This window comes from Panthera uncia (genome assembly GCF_023721935.1).
Source record: "Panthera uncia isolate 11264 chromosome D3 unlocalized genomic scaffold, Puncia_PCG_1.0 HiC_scaffold_8, whole genome shotgun sequence".
NCBI classification, from domain to species: Eukaryota; Metazoa; Chordata; class Mammalia; order Carnivora; family Felidae; genus Panthera; species Panthera uncia.
Window position 1 is genome coordinate 39,352,027 of NW_026057586.1, and position 13,175 is coordinate 39,365,201.

Genomic DNA, 13,175 nt, shown 5'->3' on the forward strand with positions numbered 1-13,175 from the left:
CACTGCCTCTCAAATCCGAAACAGTTCAGTGAGAAGCCCACTGGGGAGTTTGTGTTGCTGAGCACAGAAGCGACCTTCCCTGACCAGCCCTTGCAGGAACCCTGGCTATCGTAGCACAGCTCCGTGGGTGACAGTGCCCACCTCCACGGCCAGCCTAGCTGGAGCGTTAGGCCACAAAGCAGGTGTGGAAGTGAGGCTTTGCCAAATGCTGGCCCTGCTCGGTGCTGGTCACTGACTATCCCAAGACAAGGATAAAGCTTCTACGTTTCTGTCACATTGAAAAAGGTGAAGAGGTTTTCGTTAGCTTCACATAAAGTTCTTAGTAAATATTAGATGGTATCTAATAAGTGTCTATATATATATATATATATATATGTAGGTAATAAGTAGAGAAGAGTGAGAGAAAGGGAAAAGAGAGGAGACAAGAGAAAATAGTCAGGACATGGTGGTATCACTCTTTTCCATCTCATTCATAATCTTACCCCCAGGAGAAGAGTATAAAAACTATATGTAAAATTAAAATGCAATCATCACATTAAACTTTTAAACACCATTTTCTAATAATAACGAAACAGCATGATAAATGGAAGAAACAAACACAGTCTGTGAAAGTTAAACAGACTCAAGTTTAAATACTATCTTTACTACTTACTTACTGTGTGATTTGGGGCAAGTCCCTCAACCTCTCTGAGCCCTGGTTTCTGCACCTGATAAGGTATAATAAAACTTATTTTATATGGTCACTGTGAAATTCAAATACATATTAAGTATCTGACACACTGGTTTTCAATACACTTTAGCCGGCTCTGTTTCCCTCAGTGCTGATAGCATAAAGCGCAGAAGAGTGTCCTTGGAGTTCAGACAAGGACAGCGTGTTCTCTCTCAAAGGGTAAGGAACAAGGATAGGACTCGATCTGTAGAACTGAAATAAAGTCCAGAGCTAGAAGGACTAGTCTTAGAATCCACAGTCAGGGGGAAACTAAGACATAAATCCTGTAAAGAACAAGAGTTCTACCAGCCATAGGACTAGAGTTAGTTGAGGTGAGCAGCATGGAATGCTGGTTTCCAACCAGTTTCCAACCCAGACATGACTAAGCCAGAGGACTTGTACCCTAGAAATAGGAGCCAAAGAGCCAATGTGCAGGCTTGGTGATAGGTATTTGGATAAATCATTAATGTAATCATGTGATCTAGAGAGACTATTGATGTATAAAGGATTTACAGCTGTGGCCCTCTTTTAGAAGGAATTATTTGTATATTTATTAGTAGTTTGAATGAGTCACTCTGCTCCTCTGTAGGAAAGAGAAGGCAGCGAGGATTAGGCTAGTTTACACATTCACAAGCCTGTGGCCTGGAAAAAGAAGGGTTTATAGGGGAGAAGATTCAGCCTGGGAGTGGGAAGAGAGTCTTCTGAAGATTTGGAAGAGAAACAGAGGGCAGCCGGCTGCCTTGTGCTGTATAGTTTGGGAGCTTTGTGTGGACGTTCTATAGCGTGTTTATACAATGTAGTCCCCCTCCTTACTTTGCAAGTGACTTCAGTGTTAACAAGAATACTAGTAATGATCCTACCAGGTGCTATGTATTTACTATATACACGGTTCCAAGCTTCTCAAATAAGTTACTTATTCCTCATCACACGCCAGGGAAAAAGGTGCAGTCTTTGCCATTATTTTATAGAGGAGGAGACTATAGCACAAAGAGGCCAAACAATTTGCCCAAAGTTACCCATGCTAGAGTCTGGCGTTTGTTTATCTTTCGTGAGAGAGCATGTGGAAAAGAGAAAAAGATAACCTAAGTTTGTTCTAACCAGTTAACAGGACTAATGTTAATAGTGGTAACAGCATTTTTCTTGTCGTGACTGAGAAGACAAGTCAGTGACTGAGGCTGAGCACTTTACACATTACTTAATTCTCCCAACAAGCCATACAATAGCCACTGTCACCATCCAGTTCATTTCAGTGAAGAAGCTGATCTCATGAAGATGAAGGAACCTATATTGACACTAAATGAGCTCTATCTATGAGTTTGTGTTTCCTGGTTTTGAGCTGTTTCAGCTTCTGAGTTAAGATAGACGGTGTGTTGGTAGCAGACCCCATTCTGGAGAGCCAAAACTAGAGTGGACAACGTTACTGGGGACAGTCGTGATTGCTAGGCTCTTCCTTCTGACAGCATGTCACTTACAGGGGCCCCTTAACTACACAGTGAAGCATCTATCAGATGGATTAAGTCACTCATCTAACTTAGGGGCATCCCTGCAGCTATACACACACACACACACACACACACACACTTCAGTATTAGAGCCTAACTCCTCTCTCTTGACTCAAACCAAGTATCATTATTATTATTATTATTATTAACATGGGGCTAAAGAGGAAAGTGAACACTCAGGGACCCTTATTTGCTTTAGAGTTTCAGTTTTCACAGCATTATTAGATAATGACTCCTAAAATAAGCCCTGACCATGATGGGCTTAAATCCAAGTATATTGAGATTTCCATTCTCTATCAGGGTTGAAACCCTGCCTTGATTTCCTAAAACATCACAGTGGAGTGGGCACTGAATTCTAAATGTCCTTACAATATTAATTCCCCTTTGTATTTGAGGCGGCTTAGCCAGCAGCTTTGGGCAGACCTGCGAGTAGGAAAAAGAAGCATGAGAAAGGAGAAGGGGTAATCGCTGGCGCATGAACTGAGGGAACTCAACCATTCACAAAAGGATTCCATAGTCATCATGTAAAAGGGGTTCTTTGTAAATTCCTCACTCATTTTTATTCTTTTCTAGCTGCAAGATTTTTTGTTTTACACAGTAGGGAAACTGTAGAAAGAATCGTCAAAGCCAAGAAGAAAGCAAATAAGGGGGAAAGCAATTTTTAGTCATTACCGAAAGAATTGAAAGTAACCTATTTGTAATGCCAATATCCTCTGCTGGAAAATTCGTTCATTCATTGTTTTAGTCAACAAATATCTACTGAGCAGGCAAAGCCAGGAGTGGTAGATACATTTTAAACAAAAAAGATGGCATCCTTGGCATTATGGAGATCATATTCTACTAATAGAGAAAATCAGTAAACAAGTCCATGTTCAAATAAACCTATATTTGTAAATAATATGAAAGAAAGTAACAGAAATGCAAATAGCAGAAACAGAGATAGTACCTTGGAACTATATTAAAGTGGAGAGCCGGAACAGAAAACAGAACAAATCACATTTTTAAAAATTCCCTTCAATTAAACACTTTTTTTTCAACAAGCATTCAACACCGTGCTAGGCATGGGTGCATTCTTGTTTTTGATTGCCACACTGTCTAGATGGGGAAATAGGAAGAAAGATGGACACATCATTACCATACCCTGAGACAGCTGCTCCCACAGAGGCATCCATGGTATGATTCAGAAGAGAATGGAAGGGCCAAGCAGAGTAATCGCAGAAGTCTTTCAAAGAGGAGACTTAAGTGGATCGTAAAAGATGAGTGAGAACTCAAGAAATGGTAACGAATCTGGGAAGAAACTCAGAATGTTATTGGAATAATATTATAATGAAGGGATGGATGTCTGGTAAGGAAATTACACCTTATCCTTTGGACAATAGGTAGCTACAGAGACTTTTAAGCAGAGAGATTCTATCACATTAATGTTTGAGAATAATCCCCATGATGGAAGTGCAGGGAATAGGTTAGATCAATCAGAGAGAGCTGGGAAGACTAGCTAAGTAATTAGATCAAAGGAGAGAGGCCCTTCTGCCATGTTCTGTACTACTAGTAGGCCCAGTGGGAATTATGGAAGGACCACAGCCATGCACAGCCCTTGCTCAGAGGTCAACGGACCATCTCTAGAGGCATATGGACAAGACCTCCCAAGCTGGCAGCTGAGAAAACCATGCAAAGCAAGGCTAGAGGTGGGGGTAATCCCTTCCCTGAGAAACTGAGCCTACAGCAGCAAATCACTGTGTACCTCCACTTTGTGCAAACGCAAGCCTGAAGAAGTGCCCTGTCTTCTGCTCTCTATATGTTTCAGCACTTACTGGGTGGAAAAATAATATAATTTGTCATGCTCTAGAAAGACACCTGTGCCTTTAAGAATCAAATGCAGATCGCTTCCTCTACACCCACATATCTAGACCTCTAAAAAATGAATTTCATTTCGAACAAATAAATTCACGCTAGTTATGTTTGAGTAGAAAAGTAAAAATACCATCAGCATTATAGGTTTAATTGATCATCTCCATAATTATTCAGTAACCATGGTCCCAATTTTAATCAATTTATTTCAAATATATTTATCTTTTTGAAAACTATCTTTGGAAAGAGTGTCATCTTTAAACTTGCAGCTGTCTTTGGTCTGGTTTTGTGTCATTTCCTATTTGAAAATGTCAGGTGTTACTTTCAACTCTTGCTGCTCTCGTCCATCACTGATGATTCGTCACACAGACATATCAAGCAGGACCTTGTCACTGGAAGTCACGCAGACCAGAAGCCAGGAGGGGCAAGATGTATTTTTAATATGCAAAGGTGACATGAGAATAAAACAAGGCTCCTCAAGTCCAATGACAGAAAAAAAAATCCATTCCCTCTTTCTCATTCTACTTCTTGACATTTTCATCTTGTCCATAAAGGTATTTCCTACATAGCTCAAGTCCCCACCCCGCTGAATAATACCCAAGATAAAAAACTATCTTGGCTTTGTGATAAGAAGCTTATTTTGTTATTCATAGAATAATCAACACACTCATCACAGATCCAGGGGACACAAATATTTTATTGTCTTAGATTTGCTCACAGCTTCTTAGAAGTCTGGGAAATGTTTACATCATATGAATTGGGTAAAAACCACCTTCTTGAACAAGCCAAAAGCCTGGAATATCTCCCTGAGCATCCTGAGCTTCGAGACTTTCACACTTACCCCTGAAACATGAATTACGATTTTTTTCCCTCATGTAATTATTTTTCTATAATAGTTTTTCTGCTTTCTAGTTCTATGCTTGTCTCCTTCCTCTACCTCAGAGAGGATGCTCCCAGATCGATCACACATGAGTGAGAAATAGTCACCTCAGCCTCCAGACTCCAGTCAGGGAGAGGATCGAGTAAGGGATAGAAAATGAGTTTTGTTTCTTGGTTTTAATGGAGAGCTATTGATAGTACCTGACATGGGATACAAGGACCCAATTCCCCCATCTCATGGAAGGCTCTCCAGTTTACCCACTCTCCGAGGTGATCAACCCAAGGGCAAGGAAGAACAAGTAATAAGGCGTTCTTGTCATATAGCTCAAGATTTTTAAAACACATTAACTGTAATTTTTAGATAGTCAGAATTTAGTGAACCATTGAAAGTGACCCAGTTCACTGAACCGGACTGAACTGAACAGATGGAATTCTACCCTTGCTAAGCTTGAGTGACTCCAAGAACAATGCAGAGTCCTCTTAAATCCCTCCTCTGAGCTGCTTACCACATTTATGCAAACATGTGGGGGATGCTTTGGTCATTTTTATATGTGTCTGTTCTCTTATTGCAACTGGAAGCTGGGGGCTGGTGATCAGAATGTGCCGAATGGATGAGACTGGATATTGGGCTTTGCAAGCTGTTTATATGTTGCCATTTTTTTTTTCTGAATTGTAAGGCTTGACAATATCCTGTTGTTGTTGTTTTTTTTTCTCTTTCAGAACCTGTGTCAGATCCAGCCCTCTTAATTTTATGACTCTGTTCTTTACTTCATAGTCTCTCTTTCTTCCTTGAGCGGGAAACACATCCTAGAGGTGATATCTTCCCACACCCTTCCTAAGCTATTTGCAGCCTCCTGGGCACAACTGCCATGGATACTTTGAAAATCAAGCATCTATTCTTCAACCTCTAGTGTTAGAAAGTGCAGCTGATACAAACTTTCTCATGAAGCAGGGAATGGCATCCCCGTGTCTCAGGATCCTCAGTAACAGCAACAATACACCTTCCGTAATTTTTAAAAATCCCAAATATTCTGAAGAACAACATGATACAACTGTTGGAAAATGAAAATGAAAAGCCTCTCAGAGCCTCTAGGCAGTGAGGAAACAGTGAGAATATCTCACAGAAAGAGATACATAAAAGGTTAAAATTGTGGCAAAATAAGAATAAAACCCAGAGACCAAAACAGAGCCATCTGTATCTACACAGACTTTAGAAAAATAGAGATTAGAGTGGTTTCATTATGCTGGCTCTCACGTGACCGGGGAAGCTGTAAAACAAACTGTGTTACGGTCTCGGGATGAGGTCTTAGAAGTGGAACCAGAATGGGTGCGCATTTGTTTATTTTCGTCTGTATCAGCTTTAAGTGTTAATTAACATAGTGCACTGCATTATCTCTGTGTCTGTGGTGCAGAGAGAGGACCCACGCTGTCCCCATGTAGCTTCTGTGGACCAGTTCTGTTTGGCCTTCCGGCTTCGGTGTAGAGCAGAGAGATGCAAACTTCATATCCAAATCAGAGCTTGGCTCTGAATTTGGGAATGACCAGCCAATTAACCTCTGCATGTCAGCTCACTCTTCTGCAGGATGAGAATGTTAGTACTGCTCATTATGACCCTGAGGAAGCTCACTGCTCAATTCTGATTGGAAACTAGGTCAGCAGCAACCAAAGCAAAGGTTGGCTTTCAAGTTTCTTTATCCCCATTTTCCTATCCTTTACAAACCTCAAGCTCCAGTCTCTCTAAGCTTCTCTACCACCTGCCCTCACTCGTGTAGCAAATAAAGGAAAGTGGCCATTGGTGCCCATGTGCAATCTGACTCCATCTTTTTGGGTGTGGCTATTCTGCCATGGTGGCCACAGGAAGCCGAGGCACTATGACAACATTGTTTTCATTTATCAGTTAAACATTATAGGTATGCAACTATTCTTACTCTTAGTGACATCCAGGAAATTCATTTATTTATTCAACATCTATGGAGCACCTACTATGTACTGGTTGTATGGAGACAAAAAGATGAATAAGGCAATCATTGACTTGACAGATGTCTAGGCGTGATCAGACACATGTGGAAATAACAATATAATAATGACACAATGGGCATCTGCAATGGCTTGCAGTGTTTGGTATCAGTGCAACCTAAAATGAAAGAAAGAAAGAAAGAAAGAAAGAAAGAAAGAAAGAAAGAAAAAAGAAAGAAGGAAAGAAGGAAAGAAAGAAAGAAAGAAAAGGGAAGGGAAGGAGGAAGGGAGAGAGAAAGGGAGGAAGGAAGAAAGAAACACCCTACAAACAACTGAAGTTAAATATTAAGCATGGTTTGTGTACCTTTCAAAAAGGGTCACGGATGCCCTTCAGCAGAAACTTTCCTGTGAGAGAAGCATGAGGGTGTTCGTTTTCAATTATCTTTGTGTCCTTGTCTTAAAATGGTCACAACTGCAGCATCACTGATGTCATCTGGAATTTCTTCATCATTCTCAAGCTTCAAGATGAGAGCGAGGAGCCATAGTGTGCATTTTCCTCAGCCGATTTGAAGATTTCAGCAGGGATTCCATCAGCTCCAGATGCCTTGTTGTTTTTCATCTGCTTGATGGCTTTCCTCACCTCATAAAAAGTTGGAGGGATTTTGAGATTGCCACTGGTTGGGAGTTGTGGGATGGAGTTGAAAACACTCCCACTGATAAAATAATTTCCACCAAAGACCTTGAAATGCTCTTTTCAATGTGTGTTGACATTTTCTCTCTCACTGAGCAGTTTTCAAGCACCCTTATCTTCCTGATAGCTCTTATAGAGCTTCAGTGGCATCAGACCTAATCCATGTGGATGTCACATCGACTTTACCATGACATCTCACCATCTGCCCTGCATGTTGGAGGACTCCTTCGATCCCTACCTTGACTTACAGATGTAATGATGTCTTCTTTTAGGATCAACGACAATGCCAAATGCCAAAAGATGAAGAGCAAAACGATCATGGCCCACTTAGGTTCAAGACTGTTATAAAATTGCCAATTTGCATCTACTAAATAATGTTTAAGAGAATCAGTGCCTTAGGGAGAAACTTGTGGCCCTTAGAATGTTTATGTTAGGTCAGAAGTTGTGTATTAATTCCCATGGGAATCCATTGTTTTGATTTAAAAGTCCATCCTCAATAGCAAATTGAGTTCAGAGTATTCTAATCTTGCAGGAAATAGTTCTAAGAAATTGGCTTTCCCTTGTTCTCTGAGTAGATGCCCCTTTCTTATTTACAGGAACTTATTTGGATTATAGCTTCATTTTTATCATGAGAGTGGTACAGCCCAGTATTGTTTTAGGGTTCTTAGATTTTACTCTCTAGGATCAGAGGGCATCATTGGGCATAGCAATCTCATGCAGTTTTCTGCCCATTTTATTTAATACAGAATAAGCATTATATATACTGAGTTACAATTATCTTAATCATAAATTGTTAAAACTGGAAAGGGGCCAATACTCTAATTTTATTAGTGAGGAAACAGAACAAGAGAAATAAAGTGATAGTTGTCTCAAAGTTGCACTGGATGGTGGTAGAAACTGTTCTAGAACTCAGTGCTCCCAGGGCAGAGTTCTTCCAACCACGACACTCTTTCTCTCTTGACAGCGTTACATCTAAGAAGAAATAAAATCCAAGTCCTTTATCCTTTCTAATTTCTCCTGTAAACAATACCCAGGAAACAAGAGCTCACTATTATTAGTCTTCATATAATTTGCCAGAACTCTCAGTCTGTATCAATTAAACATAATCAAACCACAAATATTTAGTGCATTTAGGCACTCAACAATATGAAGCACTATAGTTGCTAAATATTGTAGCACTGACATTCATAATACTCCTTGGAAATCTCAATGTTTAGGGCACCAGATGTGTGTGTGTGGAGAGAGAGAGAGAGAGAGAGAGAGAAAGACCACTTCATTTTAAAAAAACAACGATCACAAGGACTATAAATGTTGTGTGTGTTTCTAACAATGAGGAAAAAATTGCAGGAATTCCGTAAATGTAGACCATGAGGTATATGACCTGCAAGCTGACTTCAAGGTATAGAGTAGTTTCACATGTGGCAGTCTCACAAAAAACATCAAGATTAAAAAGGGACTAGCAATTGGTGATCTTCTAGAGCACAGGAGTTGGTTTACAAGTCTCTACCGGCCTTGAACACATCCATCATGAGCCAAATCACAGTAATACTGCTGTAGACTTTCAAAGACAGCATAAAGCATAAATTCCGGTTTTGAGTTACTTATCGGCTAAAAGGGAAACGGGATGCATGTGACTCAGAAGTATGCAAATGAGGTGCAAATTATTACAATGAAGAGTCACAAAATACTTAACCTTTGAAAGCCAAAATGTCAACCTTTGTGAAAGTATGAGTAGAAGGTCTTCCTCTAGGAACTTGGTTAGTTCTGGTCTCCTTCCTTCTGAGTCTAGTTAGAAAAGTAGAGCTCTGTCTCTGACCTACCATCATACCTCTTTGCCTTTCACAGCCTGGCCTATCTCCACTCATTCATGCATTCATTCTGCAAATATTTAGTAAATATCCTCCATGCACTAGAGCTATGCTTTATACTTTGGTGAAAAAGATGATTAAAATACAGTGTAACGAATCTGTCTGTAGAGATGGGCATACACTGCTAAATAGTACACAAATCCAACTTTGGCTTTAGAAAACATGATGTCTAATGAGAGACCTTGGAATAGAGAAACTTGTGCATTGGATAGATTTTTTAGAACAAAGAGAATACGTGAAAACAACAAGCAGGAGCCAGATAAAAAAGGCCTTGTTATACTGATCTTACAAGGTTGAGTTTTTTATTGGGGGGGGGGGGGTGTAATGAAGCAAGATTCTTCTTAATACTCTCTTAACATCATTAAAAGGAGACGAGATGGGACCTAAACAATCCATCACCACAGTATCTTACTGTTAATAATTACATGCAGGTTATCAGAGAAATGTTCAGGAAAAGAATTTATTTAGGATCTAATATTCTATGGCCATCTACATGCAGTTCACCTTGCCTCCTGTGCCTATGTATCTTTCCTGCCACCTTCTCAATTACACAGCAGCTGTTCTCCCAGTTATGTACCTCCCGGTCCTACCCCTACATGGACACCGCTTCTCAAGTTCCCTGGTGCTCTTAGCTTCCTTCATCCCTCTCTTCCACTTCACAGATGAAAGAGGGAAAAGAAAGTAATCCTCCAAAGTCTGGCCTCAAACAAGGTAGAAAGTCCATAGCAGCTCCCTGAGAGTTATCATGCTACAAAAGTCCCTCTGCTCCTTTCTCTGCTTGCAACTGCTTTACTACAGGCACCACTTCGTTATTGGTGTAGTTTGGCCCTAAAAGGGAGTGGATATATCATGCTTTAAGAGTATGTTCATGGTGGGGGGTGGGGGGTGGTGGTGTCAGGATGGCTCAGTTGGTGAGTGTCCGAATTTGGATTTTGGCTCAGATCATGATCTCACAGTTTGTGAGATCCAGCCCCATGCCCAGCTCTGTGCTGACAGTGTGGAACCTGTTGGAATTCTCTCTCCCTCCCTCTCTCTCTGCTCCTCCCCTGCTTATGTGCTTGCTCGCTCTCTCTCTTTCTCTCTCAAAGTAAATAAATAAATAAATAAATAAACATTTTTAAAAAGAATATGTTTATGGTATATTAACACTTTCACACAAAGAAGACACCCTATGCTGCTGCATTGTTCCAGAAGAGGGCTGAGGAGGAGCTAAAAATAAAACAGAAAGACGTTCTAGCACAGGGCATCCTGGTGTTTGGAATGGCTATGATCAGATTCGTGTTTGAGAATCCTTCTTCTGGTTACCTTGTGTGGAATAACTAGCAGGCAACATATCTGGACAGAAGGAAAACAGTTGAGGCCTGTATTGGTTTTCTATTGACACTGTAAATTACCACAAATCCAGTGACTTAAAACGCCATAAATGTATTCTCTTACAATTCTGAAATTCAGAAATCTGAAATGGGTCAGGAAGGCTGTACTCCTTCTGGAGGTTCCAGGTTGCCTTTTCCAGCTTTAGAGGCTTGCTGTGTACCTTGGTTCATGACCTCACATTACGCCTGCTTCTGCTTCGATCATCACATCCACTTCTCTCTCTGGCCCTCCCGCTCCCCTTTTATAAAGACTTGTGATTATATTGGGCCTACCAAGATAATCCAAGAGAACCTCTCTATCTCAGAATCCTTAATTACATCTGCAAAGTCCTTTTTGCCACATAAGGTAACACATTCATAGATTCTGGAGATTAGAATGTGGATGTCTTTGTGAGTGGCCATTATTTGGCCGACAACAAGGCCTTTAAAATGTCCAGGCAAAAGAGACTTGGGAGAAGTGGGTAGATTTGAGAGATGTTCAAGGAGTGGAATTAGGATTTGGTGATTGGGTGGTTGCGTATATGAGATAATAGAGAGGAAAGTCCAACAAAACCCCATGTTTTTTAACTTGATCAATTGGAAGGGATGGTTCCATTTTCTGAGACAGGACATGCAGAGAAACAGATTTGGGGGAAGTGAGGAGAATAATGAGGTCAATGTTTGTCAGTTGATGGGTGAATGTGCAGGTCTGCGGCTCAGGAAAGGACCTATAAACTAAACTGAAAGGTGTGTATTTGGAAACCATGAGGGAAAATAAAACATAATTGAACAATTTAAAGTCGATGAAATCTATCCAGAAGTGTATGTAAAATGGGAAGAGATAAGGTGTAGGGACAGAGGAATACAAATATTTTAAGTTCTGTCAAATCGTCGAAGATTCCAGAGAGACAGAAAGAATATGGCAAACCTATTTCCTCCTACTAGTCCCCATTGGTTCTGTTTTCTTCCCTAGTCTCTACGCCATGCTTTGGACTTGGTAAATACTCAACTTTTCTCTGATCTTTAAGGAAGCACTGATTCTATACTACCCCCAATAAATGCTACCGCCAACACTCCTGTTGAGAGTATCTGGCATCTCTAAGGAGATATAAAGAAGGCAGAAAAAAGATAAATGTCCAGAATAATGTGTAACAGATGGAATGAATACAGACTGGGCGGTTAAGAAGCCTTTTCTCTTCCTGCCTCTTACCCTTACCCCAACACCATCCTCTCTGTAGTAGCCACCAGAACAATCCAAAAGAGAGGAGGGAGGTCAAGTAAAACATTCTCCATTCCCCATTAGCAAGGAGGTGAACCCCTCTGGGAACCATGCTGGGCCATCTTCTTCCTCATGCGGGACTATCACAGATTAGGCATAGACAAGACTTCCCTACGCAAGCTGGTGTTAAGGTTGTAGAGGGGACTCTGCATGTTTAAAATATCAGTTCATCATCCTCTGTGTTGAGTTTCTGCAAGCTGAGCAACGCGAGCTGAAGTATCTTGGGGCCCAGGAGGTGTAAGGGATGGCAGGTGCCTGCAAGTACAATGCCTCTGAAGCAATAGGTAGAAAGACATCATAGCTCCTACGGTTTCAGTGGATTCTGGAAAATCTGAAAGCAGATTCAGATCTCGGCTTAGACGCACATCTGGTGTACTGCCACACTATCCTTATTATATGCCCAGCCACAAATCACATTTCCAGCAATAGCAGGCCCCCCAAAGCATCACAGCACGGAAGGGGAAAACAAACTGCGAGGCTTTACTCCATAGATGTGCCGTGTCTGGACCAGAACCAACACGAGTGCTGGACAGAGTGGGAAGGTGTGCACAGCAGTGCTGGCTCTGTGTAAGCAAAGTCGAGGGCTGTCGCAAGGGTTTCTTTCATCAGCACTAACTTCTCCTCCGACCGTCCTCATACTTCACCGGCTAGGTCTCCAGCATGGTGTCTCAGGGGTCCTCAACTCTAAATCATATAAGAAACTAGGGAGCCTACAAAAAAAAAAAAAAAAAAAAAAAAAGGCAGATGGCAGCATCCACTGCAGACCAACTGGGTCAAGATTGCTGGGATTCAGATCCAGGCGTTGTTGTTTTTCTAAAATGCCTCCCCTGTGATTTTAACGTGCAGCCGGGTTTGAGAACCACTCAGGACCTTAGGAACAAATCCTGTGTGGTACAACTGCTGGTGAGTGAGGTTCAGCTCTGGAGGAGACTGATTTCTAGTTTGACAGCAACTAGAAATATTGGCCGCCACAGGCCTCAGCTGACAGCAAACTCCGAACTACCACAGCCAATAACTCCGATTGGAACACGTATAGCTGCTACCTACCTACACCATCTCCCCCCCCCCCCCCCCCCCCCCCCCCCCCCCCC